Below are 17,141 nucleotides of genomic sequence, written 5' to 3' on the forward strand. Positions count from 1 at the left end.
CCTTTCTTCCCTTCCCCTGCACCACTGCTGAGTGTCTCAGCTTCAGTTTCTGATCAATCTTGCCAGACCTGTGTCCATTCTCTCCCTTCCTTTTCACATTCTAACCCCTCTCAGCCTTGGTACCTGGGTGGTGGGGATGGGGAGGAAAGAGGGGAGACAGCGAGGTGGTGAGAGATGACAGCGCTCATCACCTTTAAGTGGGTTCCAGCTCACTGCTAAATTCAGCATCAGCTGCCACGCAGCTTCCAAGGGTCCCTCGCATGAGGCCCCTCTTGCCCAAGGATCACGCTGGCCTCAGCATTTCTGACAGACCTCACCTTCCAGCAGCTACCAATCTTCCCTCAAGGAACCCTCAAAACACTGCCTCTTTTTCTTCTCCTCTTTTTTTGTCTCTGCCTTCAGCATAAAAACCAGGAGATTCTTTGGATTTTATTTTGAATATCCGATCAAGGGACAAAAAGGCACAGACAGATAAACCATTAAAACAGAAGCAATACCCAAACAGCCAAACTCTCTTTCCAGAATTTAGGAATTGGCAGGAGGTTCCTTTTCCCATCTTTGACGCCTCTAGAAGCCCACAGTCTAACTAAGAGTTAGCCGTGAATACATTACATAAAGACTCAAAATTACAGCAGAGTAAATATATCTAAAGATTTGAGCTACCTTACAAGAGCTAAAATTGAGTAGAGAATAGTTATACTATTCTTCACTAGATAAGAAGTTTAAATTCAAAACCAAATACATAAAAGGTAATTCGTGCTGTTAGTCAGCTCAAGTGGTCCAAAGGCTGATTGCAGGTGCTGCTGGAGAGCAGAGGAACCATATAGGTACCATATGCACTGCCTGGGCTGAGTCCACATGGCCAGTCCTGGTGGCAGTGAATGTGGGACCTGGCCCTCATAAGAAGGCTTAGTACGCTGGACGCAGTGTCTCACACCTGTAATCTCAATATTTTGGGCAGCCAAGACAGGTGGATGACTTGAGCTCAGGAGTTGGAGACCAGCCTGGCAACATGACGAGACCCTGTCTCTACTAAAAAAAAAAAAAAAAAAAAAAAAAGGGGGGGGGCAGGGTGGTGTGCCTATAGTCCCAGCTATTCAGGAGGCTGAGGTAGAAGGATACTTGAGCCTGGTGGGGTGGAGGTTGCAGTGAGCCAAGATCCTGTCTCCAAAAAAAAAGCTCAGTAGAATGGAAAGCTCAAGATGAGTCACTTTCATTTATTTTACCAACAAAATTCCATTGTTAGATGCATGGGGAGAGAAAAGGCCAGTGTCATGAGAACACAAAATAGGGTTCACACTTTTAAGTCTTTCTGATGTACAAGGTGGATTTTTAAAACAGTTTCAAATAATCTAAATCCTTCCCTAAATGCTGCCTGTGCATATTTACGTACTGTCAGCCTACCAGATAGTTCAACTATAAGCAGTTAAATGCCAATTAGAACTTTGTCACACTGATCAGCTTTGTAAAACATGGGAAGGTGCCAGGTACAGCATCCCCTGGCCTGGCCAGCTGATGGGCCCTTCCCATCAGCAGTCCATAAGGTAGGATGTGGCCTCAGGTGGTTCTGGATCATCTCATTAGAGCTGTAGTGAGAAGCTCACTAGAGATTTCAATTCTAAGGCACGAGGCCCTTCAGGCTAAGTTGAAAAGCCCAAGAACTCAGTGCCATTCCTCTATTAAAATTGGGATGAAAAGTAAGCTAGGAAGGAACTGGTCTGAAAAGCTAGCTGAAAAGAAAGCTGTTAGCCACCCAGACCCGGTCCCAGCCACAAGGATCTGACATTTGGAACATAAAGCTACAGTGTGGCCTTAACTCCAAGATATTCAAATTGATGAGAAAAAGGGTAAATAATTTTAGCAAAAATTTGTCATCATTTTCAAGACCCAGACTACCAGATTCTATAATAGAAAACTAAGAAGATAAGATAAAACATCTAAATACATGTTCTGCCTAAGATTACTTTTGAGGTTTTGTTTGTTGTGTCATTGAATTCTGCCCAAAACTTATGTACAATTTGCTTATTGTCTCGACACCGTCCCCCAACCATTTCCGTTTATTTATTTTTCTAAGATTTTCTTTCCAACCCAAACAGACTAGCCAGGCTAACGCCACAGCCCCAAATAACATATAGTTGGGATAAATGAGAGGTACTTCAGTTGTTCAGGCAGTATCCTTGATAACTCAAAAGACAATGTTTATCTAATTTAAACGTAAACGGGCAAAATTTTTAAATATTATAAGCCTGAGGATAAAACAAAACTGAGAAGTAGAGGGGGTTGGTTCATTTAAATACCCAGTACTACATGGAGAATCTAGTCCCAGTGGTGAACACCTTGGTACAGCTTCACCATTAAAGATATACTAAAAAAAAAAAAAAAAAAAAAAAATCCCATCTATTATAGGAAACAACAAATGCAACAAAATCCTTTTTTTTTTTCTTTTTTTTTGAGATGGAGTCTCACTGTGTCACCCAGGCTGGAGTGCAGTGGCGTGATCTTGGCTCACTGAAACTTCCACCTCCTGGGTTCAAGCAATTTTCTGCCTCAGCCTCCCGAGTAGCTGGGATTACAGGTGCCCACCACCATACCTGGCTAATTTTTGTATTTTTAGGAGAGACGGGGTTTCACCATATTGGCCAGGCTGGTCTTGAGCTCCTGACCTCGTGATCTACCCGCCTCGGCCTCCCAAAGTGCTGGGATTACAGGCGTGAGCCACTGCACCCGGCCAACAAAATCTTGTTCTAAGAAATATCAAACGGGGATTGGGTGGGGGTTATTTTCTACACTGAAAATCCCCTATTTAAGACCCTATGCCATGGTTTGAATATGTCCTCCAAAATTCATGTGTTGGAAACTTAGTCTGCAATGTAACAATGTTGAGAGGTAGGACCTTTAAGAGGTGATTGGGTTAAAGCTATTATTGCTGGAGTAGATTAGTTACTGTGGGAATGGGTTTCTGATAAAAGAATGAGTTCAGCTCCCTTCCTTTCTCTCTCTCTCTCTCTCTCCCTCCGTCTCTCTTACCCTCTGTCTTCCATCATGAGACAGCACAGCAAAAAGGCCCTCACCATATGCAACATCATCAATCTGGGACTTTCCAACCTCCAGAAGTGTAAAAAATAAATCTGTTTTTCATAAATTATCAAGTCTTAGACAGTCTGTTATAGCAGCACAAAATGGACTAAGACATCCTCAGACTTCTAAAGGACAACTTCCACAGAACTCACAAGAGAAACCCCATTCAAGGAACTCTAGGAAAGACCAGTGTTATGCAACTTCATTCTCAGGAAACTGAGTGATTCTAGAGATGGTCTCCTCTCAAAAAGAATCAAGTTATAAAGAAACTCTGGCCAATGCCAAACTAATTTGATGTTGTTTACACAACATGAGAACTTTGGCCATGCTCTTATTATGGACATGCCTAAGGTTTATATAAGAGACTAGATCTCTGCCTGTATTATTTGGGCTCTTAGCCACCACTGGAGCAGTGGACTCTCTACCTCTTTAGAGCACCTGTACTGAATGCTGCTATAGGGTGATGTGGCAGTGCATTAAAAGGGAGATTTCCAGAATGGCAGGAGGAAAAACAAATGAAAAATATGGTATCACAGAAAGAGCACTGGACTAATTGCTATTACTTCAAATGTTTTCTGTGGAGTAGGAATAGACCAAAAAATGGAAATGGGAGTTTTTGCCCATTTCCAAACCCATATTGGCCCATTGATGAAATAGACAAAAAGCTTGGAGAAGCTTCTGCCCTAGAGAATGGTAGCTAAACCTATTAAAAGCAATGAAATTTCTAAATTACTTTACAAAATTAACCCTTAATATCTTGGAAGAATTATTTAAGTTCACAACAGGACTCACAAAAATCAGTCCGAATACCTTGCAGGAACCCTCATTTATAACAACGTAATTACTGATGTCACAATCTCTAAGACATTCGCCAAAGTATCTGTTATCTATTAAAGAGTGGGTAATTAAAACAGCTATCACTTATTATGTGCCAGACATAGTTCTATGCCCTTTAAGTATATTAAATCATATAACCCTCACATACTTTTATGAGAAAAGGGGTCTGTTATCTCCTCTTAGAGAAGAGGCAACTGAGGCATTAAAAGGCTGGGTAATTTGCATATGTTTACAGAGCTAGTAAGTAGCAAAACTGGGGTTTGAATTTAGAAGATCCAATTTCAAAGCCATGATTTTACCTACTCCAAGGAAAAGGTCTAGAAAATACAGAAATAGTCTCACAAGATGCTGAGGAACTGACTTCTTTTCTTGTGTAAAAATTATAATTCTGTTTCTCTTAATAGCAGTAGTATTGTGCTTATGTGTGCAAATTCTGCTGTCAGCCTGCCTATGTCATAAATTCCCAGCTCTGCCACTTACCAGCTCCATGACCTGGCCATGATAAACTCTGTGATCTGAGTATGTTACCTAATTGTTATATGCCTCAGCTTCTTCATCCGTGAAATAGGGATAATGGTGATAATAGTACCTATCACAGGGCATCATTGTGAGGGTCAAATAAGTTAATATACACAAAGCGCTTAGATACAGTAACTACTATACAAGCATAGGCTATTTTATGCAAGAATTATGTAATAAAATATTCATCCAGAATGCTTTCAAGAATAATTACTCAATACATAATAAGCATTCCTTTCAATGATACCTGTCTTAGTCTGTTTCCTGATGCTATAACAGAATACCACAGACTAAGTAATTTATAAAGAATAGAAGTTTATTTGGCTCACACTTCTGGAGGTTGGGAAGTCTAAGAGCATGCTGTCAGCACCTGGCAAGGGTCATCTTATAGTGGAAAGCAGAAAGGCAAGTGAGCAGGCAAGACAGAGAGGACATCAGACCACATTTATCCTTTTATCAGGAGCCACTCCCACAGTAATAGGCCCTCATCACCTAATCACCTCTTAAAGGCCCCACCTCCCAGTACTATTACACAGGCAGTTAACTTTTTTTTTTTTTGAGATGAGGTTTCACTCTGTCGCCCAGGCTGGAGTGCAGTGGCGTGATCTCGGCTCACTGCAATTTCTGCCTCTTGGGTTCAAGCGATTCTCCTGCCTCAGCCTCCCAAGCAGCTGGAACTACAGGCGCACGCCACCACGCCCGGCTAATTTTTGTATTTTTGGTAGAGATGGGGTTTCACCATATTGGCCAGGCTGATTTTGAACTCCTGACTTCATGATCCACCCACCTCAGCCTCCCAAAGTGCTGGGATTACAGGCTTGAGCCACTACGTGTGGCCTGGCAATTAACTTTTAACACGAGCTTCGTCAGGGACATTTAAACCATAGCAACCTATTTCCTCTATTTGCAAAAATCACTAATATGGGTGCTAAGCCAGGATGCTAAGTCCCTCTTTCCATAAAACCCACATTCATTCCATGGTGACGGCAGAGGCCATGAACACTGCTAGTGAGGAGGGGGCATGTGAACACGAAAGGACAGACCCCCTGGCATTCCTGCTGCGAATCAAAGAGAGCAAGGGGCTGACCAGCGCCATGGCAGAGCAAGTGTCAGGAATTGATTTCAAATCAGGTTCTTAAGGCTAATGTGGAGGATAATTATGATCATTATTGTTATTGTCGTTATACCTTGCAATTACCTTGGCCTAATTAATTCAAACTTGTGAAGTGCTTTGAGATCCTCAGATGAAAGGTGCCATGTTACTCTGAAGTGTCATTATTCTTCTACTGCCCTTTCATCCAAGGTGATTATAGCTCTTCACAAGCATTAATTAAGTCTCATAACAGCCCCAGAAAGCAGATAAGCGTAGGAGTCATCCACACTGGGGCCAAGAGAGACGTTTATCCAAGGAGTTTAGCGGTAGCTATTGTGTAGTCAGTTTGGCTGCTGGGAGGCCCCCAAATCACAGGGCTTTGTGGCTGGGGCATCAGCAATTTGTACAAACCTCCAGTTTAGCAACAGTTCAATGAGGAGCAATATCTGTAAAACCCAGATTTAAAAAAATAATTATTATTCAGTTTATATCCTGAGGATATCCTCAAAGGCTTCGTTATGGGGTAGGAGTGGAGAAAAATAGAACTGTCATCTATAATTTTTCAATGACCTGGCAACTTTGTAATCAAACAAAACATTTCTCATGTTCTATAGAAAAGTATTGGCCCAAGATCACAATACTATGGAGCTTAAACTATTATAGGAATTGCCTTTAGTTCAAAATCACGAATAGACTTTGACTTTCACTAAGATCTATAAATTGTGGTCTTTTTCACTGCTATTTATGCTGCTACTGTGGAATGAAGGGTCTTATCGTGAGCCAGGAATTTTATAGACATAAGTTAGTGCCCTTTTCATAGAAAGGGCAAATCTCCCCAAAGAGGAGACTTCTATCAATGGCTTACAATCTGTTTTTGGCACAAATATTCGATGAGTAAAAGATTTGTTTAAAACAGTTTGGCTATCCTACTGACTCCCAGGGAACAGAGAGCAGTGTAACAAAGGGACTTGAGGACTGGCGAAGATGCTTGTTTTCTTTTAGTATTGAAGCTTGGGAATTCTTGCACCATTTATTTAGAAATGGATGTGAATGTATAAGGTCCTAATTACATCAGATCTTAGGACTACAGCAGAAAACAAGGTATTTCATCCCTTAATGATCAGGAGTATGCCTGTCCTCTTGGCAGCGTGTGGCTGCAACCTGGGTGCAGCGCTGGTGAGGATGAGATAGACAGTGCTTGCCTCATCCACTTGGTGCTGGATCACCACACTTACCTCGCACTACAAACACTGTTATTGCACAGCCACAAATACTGATGATTACTGTTTTTTACCATTACCATTACTATTGCTGTTATTATCAAATACAATAAAGTTATAATTACTACTTGACATTCATTAAGGCTTGCAAAGCACAACCTCAAAACAGACTCCACCAAAGGTTTATATAATCATTTACACAGGTAGAAAATAAAACTCCATGTACGAAACACAATTAGAATGGACAGAATGTGGTTTTTTTTTCGCTACAGACTGCTTTTCCAAAGAGTATACAAAATTACTCTCTGAGATGCATATGTAAGCCAAAGGTTTGCTTTGTGTGTCAGTAGAAGGAAATCCCTTGAGATACTGCTCTACTGCACTTCCCAGAACGTCTTAACACCCAGTACGTGCTCAGTAAGTCAGTTTCTCTCTAGATGGAACTACATTAACACAGGTGATATAGGTAGCATATTTTGTTTAGGGTTGAAATGTCACTATTGTGAGGGTCATGAATACGTATATGTACTTTTAAAATGTATTCCAACTGTTAAGTTCATGCTATATGATTGAGATTGAATTAGGCTCTTTCAAATACTCCTTCACTGATTTCCACTAAGTATCATGAGTTGTCATAATTCTGAGACTCAAGCATCATCCCACAAAAGAGCTGATACCCCATCAGCCATTATGATCATCACGAGATGTGCAGACATTCTAAAACAATTGCTGCGCCGATAGGACTGGCTTGTGGCGCGCACTCAGGACACGGTACAGCCTCTATTCCAATCACAGTTCAAAAAAGACTGAAAATCTCTCCCCAGTGTCAATAGCAAATATTCTCTGGACATGTGTTTAAGGAGAATCTGTTAAATATACACTACCAAATGCAACAGTGCATAAGGACCCAGGTAATTTTAAATACTGTTAAACTTACTGAGAAACAAGAAAAAATCCATTCCTAAACCAACTTTCATCTGTAAAAAGTTCCACTGCTTTAATTAATGATTTTAAAAATAGTTCATCAAAGTCACTTAGGTCTGTTCAGTATGAAATACCATGCCTGTCTATCAACTTTCTGATACGCGAAGCATAATTGCACCATTAAGAGCAACTTAATTCATTCAGTCGATTAGTCCAGGAATATATCAGGTAGATTACCTGCATCTAGCTCACTTTTCCCAAGTAAAACCAAGTTAGAACATTGTGCCTGTAATTCCCCATTTGTCTGTCCCTCTAGATCCATGCCGCATCCTTGTATTTTCTGTGAGGCTCATCTCTATGGACCACATTGCACGGACTCCCTTGTCCTCTGGCTGCTGTGTGAGCTTGGCCAAGGGAGGCACCACCAGGATCTTGGAAGGAAGAAGGAGAGGATATGTCCCAATTCTTCCCTTAAGGCCAGAGTTTTGCCAGTGGTGCCTTCCTCTGACCAAGACAGCCCTGGGTCTTGGATTCTCCAACAACCATTCCCTTACACTTGCTCCTTCCTGACAGAGCTCATTGGTCTAGATTGAGTGGGTCTCTTTTCTTTTGCACAGAAAATGCCCTGAGTCCCTGATGAAAATAGAGGCTTATGTGGTACTCTAAAGTTTTAAAAAACCAAAGTGAATATTGTGTTTCCTGCTGGGGTTTTTCCTCATGACCAAACAGGGAAGCCAAACAGAACTAACACATGTGCTCCGTACCATAAAATATCTGCATAACACAGAATTTCAAGGATGATGGCCTATGAATTGGTCCTTCCATGTGGATTATACAGGCAACTGCCTACCCTGTGTGATGTCTGGAGAAAATGATGGGTCTTGAGCCACACACGCACACAAAAATCCCTGCCCTAAAGTTTAATGCTTCTAAACCCATAGCTTCATCCCTTGTGTTTAACGATTTGTTCAATAAGAATAGCCCAGGGGTAAGGGAGGCTTAATTCTTCAAATGTCAGTAGTCATTTACACCTTAGTAAGATTAAAGGACACAAGAAAAGTTTTTGATGAGAACAAAAGAAAGACAATATGAGGGTTCCTAAGGAAAGGGGAGGCCAGGCACGGTGGCTCAGATCAGCCTGACCAACATGGTGGAACCCCGTCTCTACTAAAAATACAAAAATTAGCCAGGCCTAGTGGCGAGCGCCTGTAGTCCCAGCTATTCAGGAGGCTGAGGCGGGAGAATTGCTTGAACCTGGGAGGCGGAGACTGCAGTGAGCCAAGATTGCGCCACTGCACTCCAGCCTGGGTGACAGGACGAAACTCCGTCTTACAAAAAAAAAAAGAAAGAAAGGGGAAATGAAGACAGCACAAAGTAAGAAAACGAGGAAGATTTGGAGCTGATCTCATACCTCGCTGCATTTCCTAAAACCAGACCCAGAGTTACAGATAAAAAGCAAAGATGAGCAGAACTTTTCACTGTGTTCCTTCTTGCCTGAGACAATCTACATGTGATAGGCCTTATCAATCAAGCTCCCATTTGGTAGAATGACTTCCCTCTGCTCCCACGACTTACTCTTCCCACCAGAGCTCATCTGACACATTTGTTTCTGAGTGTTTAGGAAGCCCCTTGTTTCTGAGTATGAAGGATAGCAAGTCCCATGGGACAGGTAGGAGTCATGCTCCAGAACCAAGGATGAACGCTGTGCCTATTTTAAAAGACAATTACAATACATATAGTGTTCACGTCAGTCATCCCGGTGTTTTATTTATTGTATCTGGAAGCAGATGGTCTTCAAAGTGTTTAAACACATTTGAACATGCAAGATCCATTATTTATTGCGTGAGATAGTGAATAGAGGCAGAGCGTGGGGCCATTAGCAGGTACAGAAGGCTGGGAACGCCAAAAGGCAGCTGGCTTCCATGCAGCCCAAGAGAAAACTACCCTCTTGTCACATTCGTTTTCCAGTCCCAGAGCTGCTGGCCAAAAGCGCACCTCCAGCCCGACCAGAAGCACTATCTATGTTGCTGTGTGTGTGAAAATGAATGTCTCTTTTTGTTTTGCCAGAATGCAGGGACAAATATGCAAGTTTAAAAAAAAAAAAGAAAGAAAGAAAGGAAAGAAAACGGGTGTAAGTTACCAAAGAAAGCTTACTGGATTTAGAATGTCAAGGTCTAGAGAGTGGAAAGTGATTGATTTGGAAATCAAATGAGAAAAAAAAAAAAAAAAAACTTTCTTAAAAATGGAGTGAAGGCCCTACACCCTCCCCTTCTCCTCCTTTCCTGGTCTCCTCTCCTTCTTTATTATTGATACCTCTCTTTTTGATCTCTGCACTCCTTTGTTTTGGCTTCCCAGGTGCCTAGGGAAAATGGCTAGCAGTGAGTTCTTCAGCTTCCCGGCTCGGGCTCCGCAGCCAGCCCCTCTGGCTCAGCCAGCTGGATCACACTGAATTAGTCAAGTACTTCATTATCTCCCCTCTCTGCACATTTTGCTCCAGGTAATAAATGCCCAAACAAGAGAGCCTTCTGCTGCACTGTCTGTGAAGTTCCAGGGTCTGGGCCAATTCTGCAGATAGGCTCCGTGCCCTGGGAGGGCACCACTTTTCATCTCTCGCCTGCAGTGCCCCCCAATCTCCGTTTAGTCACAGCGGTTCGCTAACCGTGAGCTGCTGATAACCGGCCGGCTGGGGAGCCCGGGAGCCCTTGCGGAGGCGTGGGCTGGCTCGGGTGCGCAGGCCTGGCCCAGCGCGGGCGCCCGGAGAGCTGGCCCAATTATGATGTTGGGAGGGATATCGGGATCCTCGGAGGCGGCTCTCGCTAACAGGCAGGGGCCTGGGGGTCCCGAGGCAAGGCCGGTCTCGCTGTGGACAGGCAAAAATGTAGATCTCTAGGTTTGGTTGGCAAAGCCACAGAGAGGAATTTTTAAAACATAATCAAGTGGCCACCCTTGAAAAGTCAGGTCAGGCTAAATCACGATGTGAACTGTGTGGCCTTGTCCCCTTGCTAGTAGATGGCCCGAAATAAGAGGCTCCTTCAGCTTCAGAAGTAAGATCCAGGTTGAGCCCTCCAAATGCAAACACATTTTCTCCCTCGATTTTCCTCTGACTCTGGGGTTTTGTGAGTTTTTTTTTTCTTCCTTCCTCCCCTGAGAACACTTTCAGCTCTGCCCATTGCAGCAGTGAGGCAAACCTCCAAGGCCTTCTTTCTGGTTGGTGACAGGCCAGGTACCTAAACCAGAGGGAGCAGAATCAATAGAATTGAGCTTCTTGACCTGCACATTAAAGGGCCTTTTAGGGTGACTGAGATTGCAATGTCACAGTATTGTAAATGCATGTAAGAAAATTTGGCTATAGAGACTAGCACTTTAAAGATAACACCGTCTTCATGTCAATTAAACAGGGAAAATGACCTATAGGGAAAGTTAAAATTCAGGATTGATATGAATCAAGAGATTTTAAAGCAAGAGAAGCTTTTTTTACATCCCTGGTACAAGTATTACGGGAAAGTCCACAGAGGAAGAAAGAATATATAGATCAACTCTCATTCATCAAAGCTAACTACTTTAATATCAAAGAATAAGGGAGAAAGGGAGCTCTCAGGCAAAACAGGGGGTCCCCTCCTTCTGTACCCCCTGCTCCAAGTCATTAGGAAAAACAAAATGATAGAAAAGAAGCATCTCTGGCCACCGAGGTCTAGACTGCAGCATTTAGATAAAAATATCAATGGCAAAATACTGCTAAATTAATCCAACTTCTTTTGATTATTGATGTCCTACTGTTTTGTGCCTGAAACAACATACGAGATGCATCAGTCATTTATAAATTATTCATTCAGTTATTTTGGCAGCAGTGTCTTTCCATTTATCAACTGATAAATGTACAGAAGATAAGAAGGGTAATCTTATACCCTCTTGACATTTACCTTTGACATGATTTTCATATTTAATAAGGGAAAAACACTAATGAAATACATTTGACAACACCGTAGGCATCATAGATTAACACCAGCAAAAATAAGCCACAGGCACCTGATCTCCCAGCTTTGGCCAGGAGCTCCAGAAACTCACCAGCTCCCTTCAGTTTCCTGTTTGACACACTCCCATCTGTGTCTGCAAACAGAAGTAGATATAATGAGAATTTTTGCTTTTGCTTCCTTGTTTGTTTGGTTCTGAATAGCTCTACTTTGTGACCTAAACAGAAAGAGGCATTGTTTTTATTTTTGGTTTTTGGCAGGATGGTAATCTAAACAGTTTTATTTTCTAAAATATATCTACCAGGTAGATTGGATAGGTCTATAGGGATAGTGTATGCCTGATGATTTTGTTATTCATACCAAAGCAACTCGCTTTGAGCATTCATGCCAATTGGCCCTCTTGGTTCTTGATAAAAGTTGCAATGGATAATCCCTTCACTGTCTACCTCTCCACCATAATCAGGTCTTATTTGTGCCTTAGTCTCTCCGACCTTCTCACCGGGCTTTCCATTCCACTTCTCTGACTAGTATTCTTTAACTGTGCCATTGACTCACACCCTACAACACACACACACACACACACACACAAACACAAAATGTGTGGAGAGATCTAGAGAGAAGCAAGGTTATCAAGTGATGCCCTGGGACCTAGACTGTGGGCTGGAACTGTAGCTAGAAAGAGTGGGTTGCCGAAATTGGACTGCTGGCTCTGGCCAATCAGAGGCCAAAAGATAAGAGTGACAGCAGTTTCTTCATGCACTCTAACCAACTGATATATCTAAATGTTTCCCTTACATCCAAAAGCTTCATCAACAGAATTTTGTAAAAGATCTGGACATATTATGAGAATAATTTAAATAGATTCCAGGAGTGAGATCAGATAGATAAGCAATTTTCATTTCGCTGTTCCCTAGAAGGACCTACGGATATAAAAACTGCCTTTATCTTAGAGTTACTGGGATACCAGGCAGGAAACCAAAGCAGATTCTCAGAAATAAAACCTCAAAGGGGAATTCATCAGGATGACAGAACTAAAGTACCTGACAATGTTTGGAAGCAATGATGTTGTACAAAAATTATTTCATTTACGAGACTATAATTTCCTTGAGAAAATGAACCAAGTTACATTTATGTTAGTGTCCCCATAACCTAGCACGATACCAGGCAATTAATGGGTATTCAATAAAAGTATGATTTTTTTTGCATTATAGTTAACATTTATTGAGGACTTGCCATCTGGCAGGTACTATGTTAAAAACTTGGTATACATTATTTCATTTCATCAGCCTCATAATACTGTCAATATTAGTTTTCAATACTGTGAAGTATTTAGAGGCTAGGGAAATAAAATCTAGGGAGGATAGTTTCCTGGGGTCACACAGTAGTAAGTGCCAGTGCTACGGTAAAAAAAAAAAAAAAAAAAAAAAAAACATAGACAATCTAATTCCAGAACCCATGCTCTTGGCTACATTTGTTGCCTCTTGGGTTGAACATCTAAGACCAGGACCGTGAAAAGAGGATGCTTGGTCAAAGTAGGACCGCACAAAACTGGCATTATTTTCATACTAAGTCATTGGGCTAGGGTTCATTAAGTTTTTCACATTATTATTATCCCAAGGGTCTAAAGCAGGGACTTTCTGGAGGCATACACAAATAAAATGCAGAGGGCAAAGCCAGAGCTTGAATTTTATTTGTATAACGGTATGAAAAATTTACCCAAACTCAATAAGTAAAATGAGAAACAGAAAAGCGACGTTGAACTCTTTCTTTAATAAACCTCTAAGCTGTTTTTTAAAACAACAAGCACCAACCCACAATTTAAGGAAGACATGCCAAATGCAATGACAGTCAGCTTGAGAAAGGACACCCTTTACTGCAGATCTCAAGCAAAGCCAACAGCACACACTTCTCCAACCCAAGCGACATACTCTGAAAGGTAAAGCAATGGTCTATGTGCTTTTAACTATCTAGGGCTATATACTATATTATTTCTAAACTTAGTGGTTTAACCATCATAATTTAATGTCTCTCAGTTTCTGCAGGTCAGGAATCTGGACATGGCTTAGCTGAGTCCCCTATTCAGGATCACTCATAAGCTATAATCAAGGTGTCAGCCAGGGCTGTAGTCATCTGAAGTCTCAACTAGGGTAGGATCCACTTCCCAGCCCACTCATGTGATTGAGGGCTTTAGATTAAAGGCCTCAGTTCCTTGCGGGATATTGAGGCCACTCTCAGTTCCTTGCCATATGGGCCCCTTCACAGGGCAGTGGAAAATATGGCAGCTTTCTTCATTACAGAAAGGAAGAAAACAACAATAACAACAACAACAAAGTGGGAACTAGATGGAAGTGACAGTTTTTAAATAATCTAATCTTCAAGTGGCATCCATTTATCTATTTTTCTTGAAGGCAAGTCACTAAGTCCAGCCCACGGTCAAGAAGGGATTATACAAGGATGCAAATATCAGGAGGTGAGGATAAGTGGGTCCATCTTAAGTCGTTCACTTATCTCATCTTAGTTAAAACTAAAGGAACAGGTGTGTGGACTGGCAGCGGGAAATTCCTTGAGCCAGTTAGAACAGAGTCATGAAAAACACAGAATATGGGAATAAGCAGAAAATCTATCAAGTTATATCTGCAGAATGCATTCTGTGTTTGGCAAATGTGACAAATTGTGTTAATGGCCCAATTCTGCACCCTTGTATCCATGCTCTTCTTCATGCAACTTTTCAGTTACTCTCACTAAAAAGGTATAGGTCCTTTCCTCGCCTTTGGGATCTTGGCTCAGCTAAGCCATTTGCTTTAATGATGTGCCAGTTCCAAGACAAATTCTCAAGAGTCCTGTGTATTTCTCCTTACTCTCTTGCACCTCTGCCATTGCTATGAGAAGGATAAAACTAGGACTAATATGCTGGTCTTAGGCGATAAATGAAAACTATGTAGAGCAAAACCACTCCCAGCCTAGGCCAGCCTAAATCAGCCAACCACCACCAGTTGTAGACTTAGGAATGAGGCAACTTCAAAGTTAACCAACTTATGAATGTGACCAACATGATCACAATAACTAATAAAAGTTTGTTGTTTTTAAGCCACTAAATTTTGAGATGGTGTGTTATGCTGCAATAAGCAACTCATACAGTATGGGAAAGGAAGGAATATCTGCATTAGGATCATTCTTTTACTAATAATCTCAGCTGGCTTGGAAGAAGTAAATCAAAAGATCTAAAGAAATAACCTATCAAAGCCATAAGAATTTTTGCAAGGATAAAACATAGTTTTGCCTTCTTTGGAAGATTAGCCCCCTAAAAATACCTGGTCCAGAGAAAATGTGCTTTGTTCCAAGAAAAATGAAAGTTTTTAGTAAAATGAACTAGCGTAAAAATCCCAAAAATATAACATAAAAAAAGAAAGAAAAAAATGCAAGTGAATGGCATATAACCCCAAAATATTGGCATAAAGCCACTGAAAGCAAGAAAAAATATATAAGTATAAATTTTGGAAGTGTAACAAATCCATTGCCCCTACAAACAAGAGCTCAAGTAATATGCAACAATCAGAGAATGTACAGGGGACTAACATAATTAGTCAAACCATGAGCTTGAATAGCTAAGGGAAGAAGTCAGACAAAAAAGGTAGTGGAGCTCCTCCCACCACCCAAGATGCTGAAAGGAAGAAGGCCAAGGGGAAGAAGGTGGCTCCGGACCCTGCTGTCATGAAGAAGCAGGAGGTCAAGCAAGTGGTGAATCCCCTGTTTGAGAAAAGGCCTAAGAATTTTGGCATTGGACAGGACATCCAGCCCAAAAGAGACCTCACCCACTTTGTGAAATGACCCCGCTATATCAGGTTGCAGCGGCAGAGAGCCATCCTCTATAGGCAGCTGAAAGTGCCTCCTGCGATTAACCAGTTCACCCAAGCCCTGGACCACCAAACAGCTACTCAGCTGCTTAAGCTGGCCTACATGTACAGAACGGAGACAAAGCAAGAGAAGAAGCAGAAGCTGTTGTCCTGGGCCGAGAAGAAAGCTGCTGGCAAAGGGGACATCCCCACTAAGAGACCACCTGTCCTTCGAGCAGGAGTTAACACCATCACTACCTTGGTGGAGAATAAGAAAGCTTAGCTAGTGGTGATTGCACATGACGTGCATCCCATTGATCTGGTGGGCTTCTTGCCTGCCCTGTGTTGTAAAATGTGGGTCCCTTACTGCATTATCAAGGGGAGGGCAAGACTGGGACATCTAGTCCACAGGAAGACCTGCACCACTGTCACTTTCACACAGGTTAACTCGGAAGACAAAGGCACTTTGGCTAAGCTGGTGGAAGCTATCAGGACCAATTACAATGACAGATATGATGAGATCCACCGTCACTGGGGAGGCAATGTCCTGGGTCCCAAGTCTTTGGCTCACGTTGCCAAGCTCAAAAAGGCAAAGGCTAGAGAACTTGCCACTAAACTGGATTAAATGTACACTGTTGAGTTTTCTGTACTTAAAAATAATTAAAATAATACAAATTTTCCTTCAAAAAACGGTGGTGGAGAAATGAAGTTTACACTACAAGTAATATAAAAGAGAACTAATGATACTGAAAGTATAATGGGGACATGGATGACAGGAATGAGGAAAAGCAAACAAAATGAGATGGGACTAAACAGGCTTAAAATGTTAAAGAGAAAATTATTGGCAAGTAAGACAGATGCAGAAAACATAATAGCTGTATAATGTTTGTCCCTGTAGAAGTAAAATAATAAAACAGAAAAAATAAAGATACAATTCAAGAAAAGTTGCCAAAATTATAAAAGATTTGAATTTATAGAAAAAAGGACACACTACAGCAAAGGAAAAATTATTATAGAAAAATGAAAATATTGGGCCGGGCACGGTGTCTCACACCTGTAATCCCAGCACTTTGGGAGGTCAAGGCAGGTGGATCACAAGGTCAGGAAATCAAGACCATCCTGGCCAACATGGTGAAACCCCGTCTCTACTAAAAATACAAAAAAATTAGCCAGGCGTGGTGGCGGGTGACTGTAGTCCCAGCTACTTGGGAGGCTGAGGTAGGAGAATGGTATAAACCCGGGAGGCAGAGCTTGCAGTGAGCTGAGATTGTGCCACTGCACTCCAGCCTGGGCAACAGAGCAAGACTCTGTCTCAAAAAAAAAAAAAAAAAGAAAGAAAAAGAAAAATCAAAATATTACCTTTGAGACATCCCAGAAAGTTACTAAACTTCAAAGGCAAAAAAAAGAATAATCTGGGGATCAAGACAAAAGATCAAGTATTTAGAGGAAGAAAAAAATGCTAGTCTTAAAGTTCAGAAAAATCAATGCCAGAAGACAGAGGAGCAGTGCCTACAAGACCCTCTAGGAAAGAACACGTGACTGAGGTTTAAACCCAGACAGACTGTTATTTACCAATCACTTTTTCAGATACAAAAATATTTTAAATCTCAGTAGCTTTATTAAGAAACTATCAGAAAAGTAACTTCAGACAACCAAGAACGAAATA

General features: G+C 41.5%; 1 pseudogene; it reads left to right on the forward strand.

Moving 5' to 3' along the window:
- Positions 1-5,429: 5,429 nt before the first annotated feature.
- On the forward strand, positions 5,430-16,100 carry LOC129038342 (large ribosomal subunit protein eL8-like; annotated as a pseudogene).
- Positions 16,101-17,141: the final 1,041 nt, after the last annotated feature.

Source organism: Pongo pygmaeus, chromosome 5 (assembly GCF_028885625.2).
Source record: "Pongo pygmaeus isolate AG05252 chromosome 5, NHGRI_mPonPyg2-v2.0_pri, whole genome shotgun sequence".
NCBI lineage: Eukaryota > Metazoa > Chordata > Mammalia > Primates > Hominidae > Pongo > Pongo pygmaeus.